Genomic DNA, 15308 nt, shown 5'->3' with positions numbered 1-15308 from the left:
GGATAAGATGTGCTATGCTCTTTAGATGTCTGTGATGGAACGCCACTTCAGGTGTAGGGATCTCCCCTCTTTCAGTTGGCAACTGAGTGCACTCGATTAACGTTGGCAAAGGCAGGGATGTTTGGCCGTCAATGGATTTGATTTGGTAACCAATGGCCCTTCTCCCGGTTTCTTCACTCACACCCGTACAAGTCTTGAATGAGTATGAAGAGCTGGCTCCCTCAATTTTAAAGGTGTCGAAGAAGGCTGAGCTAGCAACTGAACTGTTGCTTTTATCATGCAAGATCGCGTACAGCGATCCATGTAAAAAGTTTACCTCCAAGTTTGCCTCCATGTAAAAGTTTACTTTAAATGTAATTGTAATGCCTTCTATTACCTCCAGTATATCAGCCTTCACCTTCTCTGGGTCCAGATGCTGATCTTCCCTGCACAGTCTTTAAAGTATTTTTTTTTTTAAACAACAAACATGTTATACTTACCTGCTCTGTGTAATGGTTTTGCACAGAGCAGCCCAGATTCTTCTCTTCTGGGGTTCCTCACCGATGCTTCTGGCTCCTCCCTGCCTTCAGAGTGCCCCAATAGCAAGCTACAAATTATAGTATAGTGTGCCCCTATAACAAGGTAAAAAACTTCTGCCTTTACACCCACTCACTTCCTGCCCAGGACTACAGGTTCCATGAGGCATTGCTCCTCACACATTCACATTCACAAGTTCTCAGGCACTTACTGACATGTATGGACAGTGTACTGAGCTGTATGTGTGCTGCGCTGTATTTCCTGATGTGTAAACAAATATTGCATTCTGTATGCAGGTCAACTAATCGGCTGGCCGATTAATCGATTATGAAAATAGTTGACAACTATTTTCATAATCGATTAGTTGTCGATTAATCGATTAGTTGTTTCAGCCCTAGGCGACTCTGCTCTTGGAGCTGAATGCAGGCAGTCATCTGGCTTGGCATGTTGCAGCACATAGGCTGAAGTACACTGCAAATTGTCATGATGATCAGGTTTAATCTTAAGTATGTTGCTGAGTCTCTCACTGGTGGGGTTGGTAAGTTCCTCTAATGCCGCATACACACGGTCGGACTTTCTAGAAAGCTAGGTCCGACGTACTTGCCGCCAGACTTCCGGCGGACTACCGCCGGACTTTCTGAACGGCCGGACTTGCCTACACACGGCCGGACTTTCCGGAATCCGGTCTTTCCGACGGACTTCCGCCGGACTTTCAGAATGAACGGACTTTCCCACATACGGACAAGTCCGTTCATTTTGAACGTGACTTGGGTACGACGGGACTAGAAAAGGAATTCAATCTCGCCGCTTTTTTTGGCGAGATTGAAACCTTGCGAGCCCCGTCGCAGGCCCTTAGGTCTGGTATGGAACTTTAAGGGGAACCCCCTACGCCGACCACGCCCCCTAAAACGTCACAGTCCCAGCATGCCCAGGGACTGTGACATCATATGGGGGCGGGGTCTCCGCCTATATAAGTCACAACGCAGCCCTCAGAGACCAGTCCAGCCGGAGAGAGCGTCGTGTCAACATCTGGGGGAAGAGAAGAGAAGAGAACACAAGAAGCCAAGAAGCCAAGAAGCCCAGAAGTCCGGACCTCCGCTGGCAATAGAGCTACCTGAAGACAGCGGAGGGGCCGGCCTAAGACCTGGGACACCGGGAGAAGAGGCCGGAGAGCGGAGAAGAACCAACCGGACGCCGGGAGAAGATGAACCAGAGGGACCCCCGAAGACGGAAGAAGACCCCCCCCCGGAGCTGTTTAATAAATTATTTTAAAAACCTGTGTTGTGTTTTATTATTGACACTTTTTACCTAGGTGAATGGGTAGGGGTACCATGTACCCCATACTCATTCACATAGGGTGGGGGGGCCGGGATCTGGGGGCCCTCTTATTATAGGGGGCTCCCGGATTCCGATAAGCCCCCCGCCCGCAGACCCCGACAACCAACGGCCAGGGTTGTCGGGAAGAGGCCCTTGTCCTCATCAACATGGGGACAAGGTGCTTTGTGGTGGGGGGGGGCACCGCAAGGCGCCCCCTCCCCCAAAGCACCCCCCCATGTTGAGGGCATGCGGCCTGGTACGGTTCAGGAGGGGGGGGCGCTCGTTCGTCCCCACCCCCTTTCCTGACCGGCCGGGCTGCGTGCTCGGATCGGGGTCTGGTATGGATATTGGGGGGACCCCCACGCCGGTTTTTCGGCGTAGGGGGTTCTCCTTAAAGTTCCAGACCTAAGCGCCTGGGATGCCCCCCGCGCTCGCCGCAATGGGAAAATTAGTTTTTCCTATTGCAGCGAGCGCGAGATGCAGTAACCTGCTCCTCCGTCGTATCTGGTCCTTCGGACTAGCATACAGACGAACGGGCTTTCCGTCAGGAACTGAGTCCGGCGGAGGTACGACGTAAAGATTTGAAGCAGGCTTCAAATCTAAAGTACGTCGGATTTCCGCCCGAAACGGTCCGTCGGAAGTCCGATGGAGACCACACACGGTCGGATTGTCCGCCGGACTTGGTCCGGCGGCGTCCGTCGGACTTTTGCAGGTGAAAAGTCCGACCGTGTGTACGCGGCATAAGATCTCTGCCTCAGATACTGCTGCCGCTGCTTCCTTCTCTGCAGCCAATTTCTCTAACACAGCTTCTATGCGTAGCTTCTCTAATTTCATTTGCATCTCTTTTTCAGCAAAGGCAGCCTTTACTTTTGCAGCTTCTGCTTTTGTGTGGGCGATAGCGACCAAGTCGCTGCTCATTTACCTCTTTGAGCTCCTGGAGCTAACCGAGACTTGAGACCTTGTCTCTAATGGCTCTGACTTTTTCTCTTGCAATGTGGAAACCTGTCAAAGGCTGCTGTTTCACTGGGCTTCTGTGTGCAAGCCTGTTTGGAGCCACCATTTTACTGGCTATGTGCAAGCCTGTTTGGATCCGCCATTTTACTGTTCTGCCCTCACTATACGTGGTATAATTAGACAGCTAACTCTCCTCCCTTAACAACTCACTGAGGCAGACGCAAGGTCCTTTTTTCAACTTTTATTGCAGGGAAGTTAGAGTAAAACTTAAATAAAGGAAATAACATATAATCAGTATACACAATATGCAAAACATACAGTCTTAACAAGTGTATATAAGTGGACTGCGCCAACTATTAAATAAATGTTTTTGTGTCCTAATTTTGTTTGACGCAATCAATGTGTGCGAAACGCGTAGAGGCTGCTGGGAGTTTTTGATGCCATTTCCTGCCTAGTGAGAGCGAGGTTTGGAACGCATGGAATTACACAGGGGAACGCACACCAACATCTCGGTCCCCACACACACGGCTGGAACAGCTTGGTGCCGGCTCACGGGCACAATAATATGTGAGTGCAATAGTCTTTTTTTATAGTTTTAAATAAACAAGTTTTAATATACTACACCATGATGCCTGTTTTTTTTCCATGAGAGCTGGAGACCTTATCTGCTAACACACAGTCTGAAGAGGTTGCTAAGTGATCCATGGTTTGGAGTGGTTATCCAATTAATAAACCAAAGGCGCATATTCACCTTTTTTTGGTGAGTGGCCAATTTATAAGCAGTGGTGGATGCACATATGGGTGGAATTTAGCTGCACAACTAAAAAACTGAACAATAGGAGGCGGTTGATCACTCACAGTGGTTATTCAGATTGTGGCTATTTAAACTGAAATCCATTAATCACTTGGAAACGTTTATTGCACTGAGTGTATTGGACTTTTCACTTGGGACATACATTGATATTTTCATGGTTTCATATATTGTTTATTAGTAGTGTCATATTTTTTAAATGTTTTTTTAAAATGTTTGTTTACAACATGTCCTCACTTTAATATTGGGTATAAGGTTTTTTATCTCACGTCTTTGGGTACGTGATTTTTTTTTCTTCTTATATGTGTTTCATAGTTTTTGGATTTAGGAAAACGTACACAGATATTTATTTATATTTATGGTATATATTTTAGTGCCTGAGCACACATTAAATCACTGAATTCAAGGTTTTTTTTGGAATGAATAATATAAGGCACTGTGGCACTAGTATATAGCATTACTGTTCATGGTTTAAAAAAAAAAGTGGCGAGACACAAAATTAGGCCACAAAAACATTTATTTAATAGTTGGCGCAGTCCACTTACATACACTTGTTTTACAGCCAACTCTTAAGAAGAGTGGCCTTTTTTGACTGCAGCAGACATACACAATTAGCAAAGTCCATATATATTTGTTTGGTTTTTAACTCTTTGCACCGGTACCCCTTATATATACATTTATACAGTCCTAACACACTAGTCTAACTAGGGAAAGGGGTTATAAACATACCGGCGATGTTTCCATTAGGCTGACATTTGAATTGCAGCTGAATAGGTGTGGAGTCCTCTGGAGAAGATACATGGATGAAGATGGGTACTGGGGGGCTGTTTCTCAGACCTCATAGACAAGCCCACAGGAATTATGGGAAGTTACGGTGGCTTTTAAGCAACAATCTGCCTATCTTCAGTAAATTATTCACAGATACTAAGTATGTAAAAGAGCCACTAGATGGGGATATTACAATTTACTTTACCTACCATTAGCATATTCAACAAACAACAAAAGCACATAAGAAACACTTGCTGAAGGCATGACAGGCACTGCATTATAACAATTGCAAGTGATTTGGGATGCAGCAGTCTAGGGATTACAGACATATACCAAGCTGTCTCTTATTGAACACATTCATATGATCTGGTACACTGCATTGATGCAACCATTTATGATCTATTATTCATATTCCTGTGTTACTTGGTAGACCCTCATTTGCAGAGGGAATGGCTGCCATTTAGAAGCTGTATGATAATATTCTCTTTCCACCTGTAGTTGGATATAAAAGGTGCATTACAAAAATATTCACAGTGTCCTATGGTAGCAAATAAGTTTAAGGCTCCATTCACAGCTAGAGTTTCTGTAACGTGTGACAAAATGCACAGAAGATGTATATTCTGCTGCGCGTTTCGGGAATGCACTGCAAATTTGCGTGCCGCTTGCGGTGCCATTAATTGTGAATGGCACCTCAAGCACAGGTAGAAGGCACATGAAAAAAAGTGCAGGAAATGCACTACAAATGGGCCCAAACGTCCACTCCAAAAAAGGTTCTGGAGCTTCTTTGGGGCGTTTGTCACACATAGGGCAGCCCATTCAAGTAAATGGGCTGCCCTATGTGCAACAAGCGTTAACACTCAAAAAACATGCAAAAGAAAGCAAGCAGGAAAGCAAGTTCCCGCTACACTCAGATGTGCATCCAGCCTAACATCTGGATATCATTTTTTTAGATAGATAGATGAAGAGCTATGCTTGAGGTATCAATCTATTTAAGCTATGCTTAGTAGTGCTTTTCACTTCAGTGAAACATGGATAAATGAATTTAAAGCTCTAAGGCCAACCATAGACGTTTGAATCTCAGCCGGTTCAGCAGGAATCATATCAAGCCACATGCCCTTAACATGGGCGGGGTACTTTGCCAGGGGGGCCCTCCTGACATAGTACTACTTGCTACTCATTCACAAAAAACGTACAAAGTACATAAATACACAGACACCATGGAAACAATAGTACTTCTTTAAAGTGATATTAAAAGCAGTTATACTTACCTGCTCTGATCCTCCTCTTCTTGGGTCCCCCGGTGGGGCTCCAGGCCCCTCCCTCCTACCGAGTTCCCCCTTAGCAAGTAGCTTGCTATCGGGGGCACACGTACGTGTTCGTTCTCGAGCCGGCTCTCTGTGTAGATCACACATGGAGCGTCGCTCTGCCTCATTGGCTTACTTGCTGTGATTGACAGTAGCAGCGATTGGCTCCCACTGCTGTCTTAGTCAATGAGGAGGGAGAGAACCGGGAGAACCAAGGCTCCTGTGCACAGTGCTTGAGGAAGATAGGGCTCAGGTAAGTATTGTGGGGAGGCTGCACACAGAAGGTTTTTTACCTTCATACACAGAATGCATGAAGGTAAAAAAACCTTGAGCCTTTACAACCACTTTAACCCCCCCAAAAAAAGTCCAGTGATATAAATCCATTGTTAATCACATCATCCAGCAATGTAGAACCATCATCAATCATGTTATGAATAATGCCCCACTGACCTCCTGACACAAACACGATCACAAATGACAGCTCCCCAACTGCCTGCTGAATGTCAAATCGGCTGACATCATCGACTACATCTAGTCATGATCATATGTGTTTTTTTAAATAATTTGAGAAGCCTAAAGCTTATTTTATTGGAAGTAGTAATACCACTGCTAAATGAACAAGTACGACTAACCTGAGGTTCAGGCAGGCAGGTGAACTGGTCAAAAGCCGGTTGTGTGGATTACTTGTTGGGTGCTTACTCCCAGCAATACAATAGTGAAAAACAACTGTTTTTGTGACCTAGCAACAAGCCAGGGCACAGGGATTGCTTACTAGGGTTCTTCACTAGATGTCCAGGGGGTGCCCAAATGGCCTACAGGTATGACAATAAAATTAATGAGCATTTGCTGGACAGTTTTTTAATATCTGCTGGGGCCTTTGACTGACTGGCTATTTACTGAAAAAGGGGTACCTAGTTGTCTAACTCCACAGCATCCAGAAATTTTAATTTAACCCCTTCCCGCCGACCGTACGCAGATGTGCGTACTCGGCTTTCCACGGGTTATACCGGGATGATGCCCACAGCTGCAGGCATCATCCCGGTACGGTTGCTTACAGTGGGCGATCAGCTATCCGAGTATAACAACCGATGCGGCTAAAAGCCGCTCGGCTGTTATACCGGAGGAGCGGGAGGGGACATCCCCCCCTCCCGCCGCTCTTATGAGGCCTCCCGTGCGATCGGGAGGCCCGGTGTCCAATCGGCTGCCTTCGGCGGCTGGGGGCGGGCTGGAACGAAGCTGTGGGCGGCTTCGTTCCAGTCTTCTCATTGTAAACGCGGAAGCGACGTCATGAGGTCACTTCCCGTTTACTCGGCTGCCAATGGCGCCGGTTTTAAAAAAAATATACAGTGTTCAGAATCACCAGGTTTAGGTGATCTGAATACTTTGAAGTGCAAAGGAGGGATCGGGGGTCTTTTAGACCTCCGATCACTCCATAAAGAGTACTTGTCACCACCTATTACTGTCACAAGGGATGTTTACATTCCTTGTGACAGCAATAAAAATTTTAAAAAAATTATTTTTTTTTTAAACACAATTTATAAGTATAAAAATAAATAAAATAAATTTAAAAAATTTTTTTTTTAAGCACCCCCATCCCCGCGAACTCGCGCAGCGAAGAAAACGCATACGGAAGTCGCGCCCGCATATGTAAACGGTGTTCAAATCACACATGTGAGGTATCGCCGCGATCGTCAGAGTGAGAGCAATAATTCTAGCCCTAGACCTCCTCTGTAACTCAAACCTGGTAACCGTAAAAAAAAATTTAAAGCGTCGCCTATGGAAATTCATAGGTACCGTAGTTTGTCGCCATTCCACGAGTGCGTGCAATTATAAAGGGTGACATGTTTGGTATCTATTTACTCGGCGTAACATCATCTTTCACATTATACAAAAAATTGGGGTAACTTTACTGTTTGGATTTTTTTAAATTCATGAAAGTGTCCCTTTTCCAAAAATTTGCGTTTAAAACACCGCTGCACAAATACCGCGTGATATAAAATATTGCAACAATCTCCATTTTATTCTCTAGATTCTCTGCTAAAAAATATATATATATATATATATATATATATATATATATATATATATATATATATAATGTTTGGGAACTCTAAGTAATTTTCTAGCAAAAAATACGGACTTTAACTTGTAAACACCAAATTTCAAAAATAGGCTTAGTCATGAAAGGGTTAAGGTGCACTGGACCTTTATTCTACGCATGCAGGTCTTTGTAAGTTATGCTTATACTTTAGAGGAACCTAAATTAGTTACATTTTCTGAGATCTGCTATCCGATGGTATTTTTCTGAGGTCTGAAGGTACATAAAAGCATAGGTCCCAACTGTCTTTTCTTTGAAGATACTGTCCCTATTTAAAACGAAGGCCGGTCATACACTGCAGGTTGAACAAAAAACAGATTCTTCCATCCACGCTATACAGTGCAGATGGACAAATCCCCTGCTGGACTACTGGATTATGACAGCCATTGTGGGCAGCTTTCCTCACTAAGTGCTCCTCTTTTGGTCTGATGTATAGACCTCTTTAAAAAAAATTGCAGAATTTAACTAAAAAAGTGTAATGCCCAGTACACACGATAGGATTTTCCAATGGAAAATGTGTGATAGGACCTTGTTGTCGGAAATTTCGACCGTGTGTAGGCTCCATCACACATTTTCCATAGGAATTTCCGACACACAAAGTTTGAGAGCTTGCAATAAAATTTTCCGACAAACAAAATAGTCGGAAGTTCCGATCGTGTGTACACAAATCTGATGCACAAAGTGCCATGCATGCTCGGAATAAATTAAGAGATAAAAGCTATTGGCTACTGCCTGTTTATAGTCCCGACGTACGTGTTTTACGTCATCGTCAGAACGATCAGATTTTCCAACAACTTTGTGTGACCGCGTGTATGCAAGACAAGTTTGATCCAACATCCGTCGGAAAAAATCCATGGATTTTGTTGTTGGAATGTCCGATCAATGTCCGACCGTGTGTACAGGGCATTATAATACACTAAACCTTTTATCCAACCTCTAAATTGTTGCATTTGTTAGCCAGTATAAAGGAAAATGAGCTGTAAAAAAATACACTAGTGAGTTTAACCCTTCTTTTTTGTATGCATCTCTTTATGGTCCATGAAATGGATGGGGGTGGGGGAGGGGAAAAGAAAAAGGTGTGCCTACATACCTTTTTGATCTAAAAGGTGTCCCTCTTTCTCCTTCCAAAAATTAGGAGGTATGTCAAAGACAATCTTTTTGCTAGAAGCATCAACATTACTGGACTAAAATTGCCTACTGCCCATGGTAACCTGTAATTCAGGTGACTGTACTCATAATCCATAGAAGGCATTTGTTTCCCCCTCCAACTGTCCATAGCCATCATTTACACATTCCACCACTATTGATTCAGGGAACACGACCCAGTTAAATAGTGTGCTCCATCACAAGGACAAATAGCTGCCAGCTTCCACAATTCGGCCTTCTGGAATACATATACAATAAAAAAAAAAATGTATAAATATTCCAACTGAGGTAATAGAAATGTTTTGTTTTGGTTTTGTTTTTCTTTTTGTATGGTTGATGCTCATGAATTTTAATGAAAGAAAACACAGTCACAGCACTTCTGCAGAAAGGTTGACTGGAAGTGGCTCTTAGTATTCATTAGCACAGATCAGTTGCCTTTTACAAGTTTGATATTCTAGTCACACCCATGTTCTCTTGCATACACAAAGATGGGAGAGTGAGACAAAACTAAAACCACGTTAAGGTAAACAGCAGGGAGGGTGAGGAAGGCACATTGTCTATTATGAATGCTTGCTATTTGCCTGAGGGTGACAATGTTCAACAAGATATGTTTCACTATTCTTTTCACAAGATCTACTTTAGTTACAATAGATAATATACTGAAGAAGGCTATACATTAATCATTTTTTTGTTTAACTAGTGGGTTAAATGACCACATTCCCCCATCTACACAGTCGATGTGGATAGGAGAATGAGTCCTGCTGAGCTATTGTATTCTGATGGCGGGAAGCCTTCCCCACTATCCGAACACATTGATCAGTGTTGCAGGCTATAGCCAGCGGCACTGATCGTTCGGGAAAAACCCTGCTGAACCAGCCAAATTCAAGTCCATGTATAGCCTCCTTAAAGAGGAAGTAAACGAAGCCCACAATGTCCCTGAGGTCCCCGTTGGTGGCCGGGTCCATCTTCAACCCTCTTCCTTCCATGGCTGTGAACTCCGACTCTGTGACTGGCCGGAGTCGCGTGACGTCACTCCCGCGCGTGGGAGCCAACGGTCACGGCACAGGCCCTATAGAGACGGTACTATCGTGCCCTTTCATTAGTGCGCATGCGCCGATGATGTTGGCACAAGTGTATATGGTAAATATCTCCTAAACCGTGCAGGTTTAGGAGATTTTCCAGTACCTACAGGTAAGCCTTATTATAGGCTTACCTGTAGGTAAAATTGGTGTGTAAGGGTTTACAACCAAATTAAGCAATATGAGTATTTTAGGTATGTTGATATATCTTACCTGCGCAATTGTACGCAAAAAAATAGAGATGGGTTGCTGCTGCTATTAATTTATCCCATAAGTTGTGCACTTTTTTGTGGAGAGTAGCGCAGCTTTGTTTTTCCTGTATTGCACAATACATAGTTACATAAGGTAAGGTTGAAAAAAAACTCCAGTCCATCCAGTTCAACCTGTGGTGTGTGAGTGTGCATGTGTTTATGTCAATAGTAAATCGCATATACCTGTATGTTGTGATCGTTAAGATGCCCATCTTCTAGTTTTTTTGAAACTATCCATGCTCCCTGCTGGTACCACTGCTTATGGAAGAGAATTCCACATGCTTACCGCTTTGACAGTAAAGAACCCTCTACACAGTTTAAGGTTAAACCGCTTCTCTTCCAATTTCAATGAATGGCCGTGTGTCTTTTTAAACTCCCTTTTACTGAAAGTTTTTTTCCCTATGCTAGGGTCACCAGTAAGGTATTTGTATATCCTAGCACTAGCCTATATGCATAGCCTTAGCTCTCCTGCACATTACTGGATCGAGATTGGGCTTAGTCAACTATTAGGGAGGGTGGGCTGAGGGGTGAGCTGCACACCAAAGGTTCTTTTATTTTCATGCATAGAATGCATTAAGGTAAAAAGCCTTCAGCCACCTTTACATCCACTTTAAAGCATCTCATTTGGAACATTTTAGGTACTGATGTAAAATATATGGGGATCCTGAAATTTCTCTTACTGCCCATTCCATGAAACTTGAAAATGCCTCAAAATACCGACAGGAAAAGGAACACCCCATCGGTAAGCATTAATCAAAATAGTACCTTTGGTCAAAATAAAAACCCAAAGAGTTGAAACAGTTTGGGTGACTAGGCAATAGTCTAAAAGATTTCACATCAGTTTTAGCCAATAGCGCATTTGGACCTAATTTTCTTACCAATTTTATTGCATCTTCAAATGATGCATATTCAACCGAACAAATTTCATCAGGAATCTGATCATTAAGGGACTTACCTTCAGGAAAAGATAAATAATGAATGACCCTGAATTTATTAGGTTCTTTTTTAGGTAATATTCCTAAAGGTGATATTCTGAAGTCCGAAAACGGTGGATTTTTAAAAGGACCTGCAATTCTATGTACTTTAATTTAGTTGACAATATTTGTCAAAGAATCTACAGAATTCATGTATTTTACAATTTTACAACCCTTTCCGTTAAATGACGGTAACTTAAAACCTTCTGTAAAACCTTTATAGAGCATGAGTGCCGTCTGCTGATCTGGATGCGTGTGCAAACCATGGCAGCATGTTTTGAATGATCACCAGTGACTGAGCTTTTAAGAAAGGACTCTTTGCTCTGTGTTTGAGTCAAAGCCATTTTCCTAAAACATTTCAACACTGAGTGTGGACCAGAACAAAATGCACACTTGTGTCTATATCAGCAATTAGTAGCCCACTTACAGTGTACGTCATTAAACGCGAAACAAATACCTTTTTTGTAAGATGTAGAAGGACTGTTAACTGGTAAGGACAGTGGATGCACCATTGGAGGTCTCTGTGGTAACAAAAGATTGAACCACAAGCTAATATCTTTACTTCCCCATGAAAAATTTTTGTGTACTGCTAATTTTTGTCTAAATTGCTCATCATAGATGAACCAACCAAATCCTTCAAAATTTTTTTAGGCTTCTAGAATGATGTCAATGTGGTGAAATAAACCCACACTACGTTCCGGATATTTTTGCAAATTGTACTCGCGTAAATGCAGAAAGCCTAAAGCCAGTTATTACAATTCCTGACCACAGGCCTTCTCCTATCATCACTTTCAGATTTTTCTTTATCATTCAGAATAAATTTTTTGCTGGAAGGAAGTATTGATAATAAATTAATAAATTCTTCATTCCATATTTTGTCTTTTACTGAAGTTGTTAAATGAAAACCTAGCGGTGAGGACTGACATGGCATACTTTCTTTTATGGAAACGTAAAAAACACCGCACTCAAAAGAATATAGAAAACTATTAAGCTGCAGTTCAAATGTGCGCTGTCCACATAATTATATAGAGAAAAGAAAAGGGAACTGTGCTATACCCTAAAACCATATGTGTAAATATATGTGACAAACACTATAAAATCTGTACCTGGGTGAAATTGTGAGCAATACACACTGGTATTTAAGTTAACAATACCACAAAATTATAGTGAAACCAAATAAACAACACAAAGTCCATAAATCAATTGAACAGACAGTCCACTAAACAGTGGGAGGAAGTCCCTGATCACCGTTCATAGAGATCAATGTGTAAAGGGAAAGAGTAGGAAAACACCCATTGTAGTGATCCTCCACCACCTAAAGTGCATGCTTACCGAATAGCAAGCTAAATGAGCTTGATCAAATAACCGGAGGTCAGATGGACATGGATCTGCAGCGTCACTCTGTGTGTTGAACCAAACAGCAGGTGGACTGGCTGGAAAGGAGACCTGGAAACCCCACTAGCCCAAATGCGTCCCTCTGGCGGCGTGCTGCTTGCCAGTTGCCACAAGAGGGCTTAGCTCATAATGAGATCTTAACAGGTGATATTCGGTGATTGGCATTCTCCCTTATCCGCCCGCGGCCACGCCGCCAGAGGGACGCCTTTCACTGGTGGCCACTAAATAGGAGGTAATGAGGAGGGGGAGGGGTGCTCCAGCCCAAAAACCTGGTCAGGGCCTATTACAACATACAAGTACATATTTGGGGGGCACACCATACAATGCATTTAAATTCAAGATGGTGCTGCTGTAAGACCTACAAACAGTACAAAATATTTTACAGCGCACACATACAAGAATGACATTTCCTGCAGGGCTAGTTAAAAACACCTGAACATATTCAAAAAATACGGGGGTTTGGTCACACTATATGGTCATATAGTGCTAAGCCCACTTACTGCGACAAAGTACCCCGAATTAGTGGGTCCTACACTAGTAATAGAATGGAAGATCCTCTGTCTCAACCATGGGAGCTGAACTCCTCTATGTGGGAGAACTGAAAGGGATACATCCTAATCACTGGTGGCCACTAAATAGGAGGTAATGAGGAGGGGGAGGGGTGCTCCAGCCCAAAAACCTGGTCAGGGCCTATTACATGTTGTATGTTGTAATTTTTAAAAATTTTTAAAAAGTTTTGCCTATAGTTCTACTTTAAGGCAGGTCGCTAAGGCAAACTCTCAGATTCAGAAATCAGTTTCAGAAACGTTGTTTAAAAAAAAATGTATTAAACAATACACAAGAAGTACTGATGCTACTGTTATAAATGGGATAATTGCATGTAAAAAGTTTTGAGGATGTGTCTATGAAAAAAAGTTGTGTGCCAGTATTCTTTTTTTTAACCATAAACCAAGCAATCAGGAAATGCTATCTTATGATTTGACACACCTGCTTTGGATTTAAAGCTAGTGGGGCAGTGCTATGAGAGGCTCTTTTGGCTAAAGCTTAAGTGCCGGTTCACATAGGGGCGACTTGTCAGGCGACCTAGTCGCCTGACAAGTCGCCTCCCGTTCTGTGCTACGGAACTGTTCTAATAGGAGCGACGCAAGTCGCTCCGACTTAGAAAAAGGTTCCTGTACTACTTTGGGGGCGACTTGGGGCGACTTACATAGACTTCTGTACAGAAGTCGTTTTGCAAGTCGCCTCGGAAGTCGTTTGCAGGTCGCCTCGCTGAGGCGACCTGCAAGTCGTGCCGCCCCTGTGTGAACCGGCACTCAGGGATCCCTGCTTGTATGTCATGCTTTTCTGCAGCTGTTGATCCACACATGCCTCAGCCAAATTTTAAAGTAGATCTTATTCCTATCTGGATGATAGTTTGTTAAAACACCGTGTGTCATAAACTTGCTGCAATGTCGGCTGCAGATCAGTCAGCTATACCTTCATAGCAGAATCTCCAGGTATTTTATTGAAAGCTGCATATTTCAAAAATATTAAAAAAAACTTCTGAAATTACAATAACATGTTAATATGAGATTTAATTGAATTTTACATATTGCAGCTTACCAATCCATGAATGTGGTGACTGTATTAGTTTTACAGGTTTTTTTCCTTTATTTTCTCCTGGTGATCCAACAGTAACACACTTTCTGCCCTAGGGTGTCTGGATGGAGTAGCCTACTTTGGCCAGCAGCATAATCAACCTGGGGGAAAGGGTAGTGTTAGGTTCACTGTAAGTCTTAGGTCGTTGGTTCGAATCCCAATTATCACACTACCTGTCTGGAGTTTGTATGTTCTCCCTGTGCCTGTGTGGGTTTCCTCTGGGTACTCCGGTTTCCTCCCACACTCCAAAGACATGCTGGAAGGTTAATTGGCTCCTGTCTAAATTTGCCCTAGTATGTGTATGTATGAATGTGAGTTAGGGACCTTAGATTGTAAGCTCCTTTAGGGCGGGGACTGATGTTTATGTATATTATTAGTTGATGCAGGGAAAATCTGATTGCCGCTCGGGAGTATCTAGTGCTTTGTAGTCACAAAATTTCTGCTAGCAGCAAAAATTGGATTCACCAATTAGTTTTTTATTCTTGAGTACTGTTTTTTAACAATAAAATTGGCAAACGCTGGTCTGTTTATTTGCTACAGGTACTTATATCTTATATATCGTTGTCAATTTATGCAGGGCTTTAGCAAATTCGATCATGCTTTGGTGGGGTTTTTCGCCTTCCTCTGGATCAACTGTGAGTGAAGGATTGTGTATATGGGATTGTATGATTTATTTTTATTTTTTATTTATAGGTTTAACTAGATGGACTTGTGTCTTTTTTCAACCTAACCATGTAACTATTTTTTATATAAAGCACTGCATAAATTGACGGCGATATATAACATATAAGTATCTGTAACAAATAAATAGATCAACGTTTGCTAATTTTATTGCTAATAAACAGTACTCATTGGTGAGTCCAATTTTTGCTGCTAGCAGAAATTTTGTGACTACAAAGTACTAGATACTCCATGATTTATTGTGATGACCTTTGCGTTAACTTGTGAACAAATGTTTTCAGAGGCATACCAAAGGAAATGGAATTCCTTTTCTGACAGCCATTCCTAAAATTCCATTACTTTGGATATCCCATATCAGATCACAGATGCTATCAGT

At 42.6% G+C, this 15308-nt stretch overlaps 1 long non-coding RNA gene across 1 annotated transcript in view; it reads right to left on the bottom strand.

Moving 5' to 3' along the window:
- The window catches only part of LOC141141564 (uncharacterized), a 70508-nt gene extending 65961 nt beyond the window's left edge, over nt 1-4547 (bottom strand). The window contains exon 1 of the long non-coding RNA XR_012244134.1: nt 4328-4547. This is a non-coding gene — a long non-coding RNA (uncharacterized lncRNA). The remainder of the gene's footprint in view (nt 1-4327) is intronic.
- Between the last annotated feature and the right edge of the window lie 10761 nt (nt 4548-15308).

The sequence above is a fragment of the Aquarana catesbeiana genome, linkage group LG04 (genome assembly GCF_042186555.1).
Source record: "Aquarana catesbeiana isolate 2022-GZ linkage group LG04, ASM4218655v1, whole genome shotgun sequence".
NCBI classification, from domain to species: domain Eukaryota; kingdom Metazoa; phylum Chordata; class Amphibia; order Anura; family Ranidae; genus Aquarana; species Aquarana catesbeiana.
This window is presented reverse-complemented; position numbering and strand designations above follow the sequence as displayed.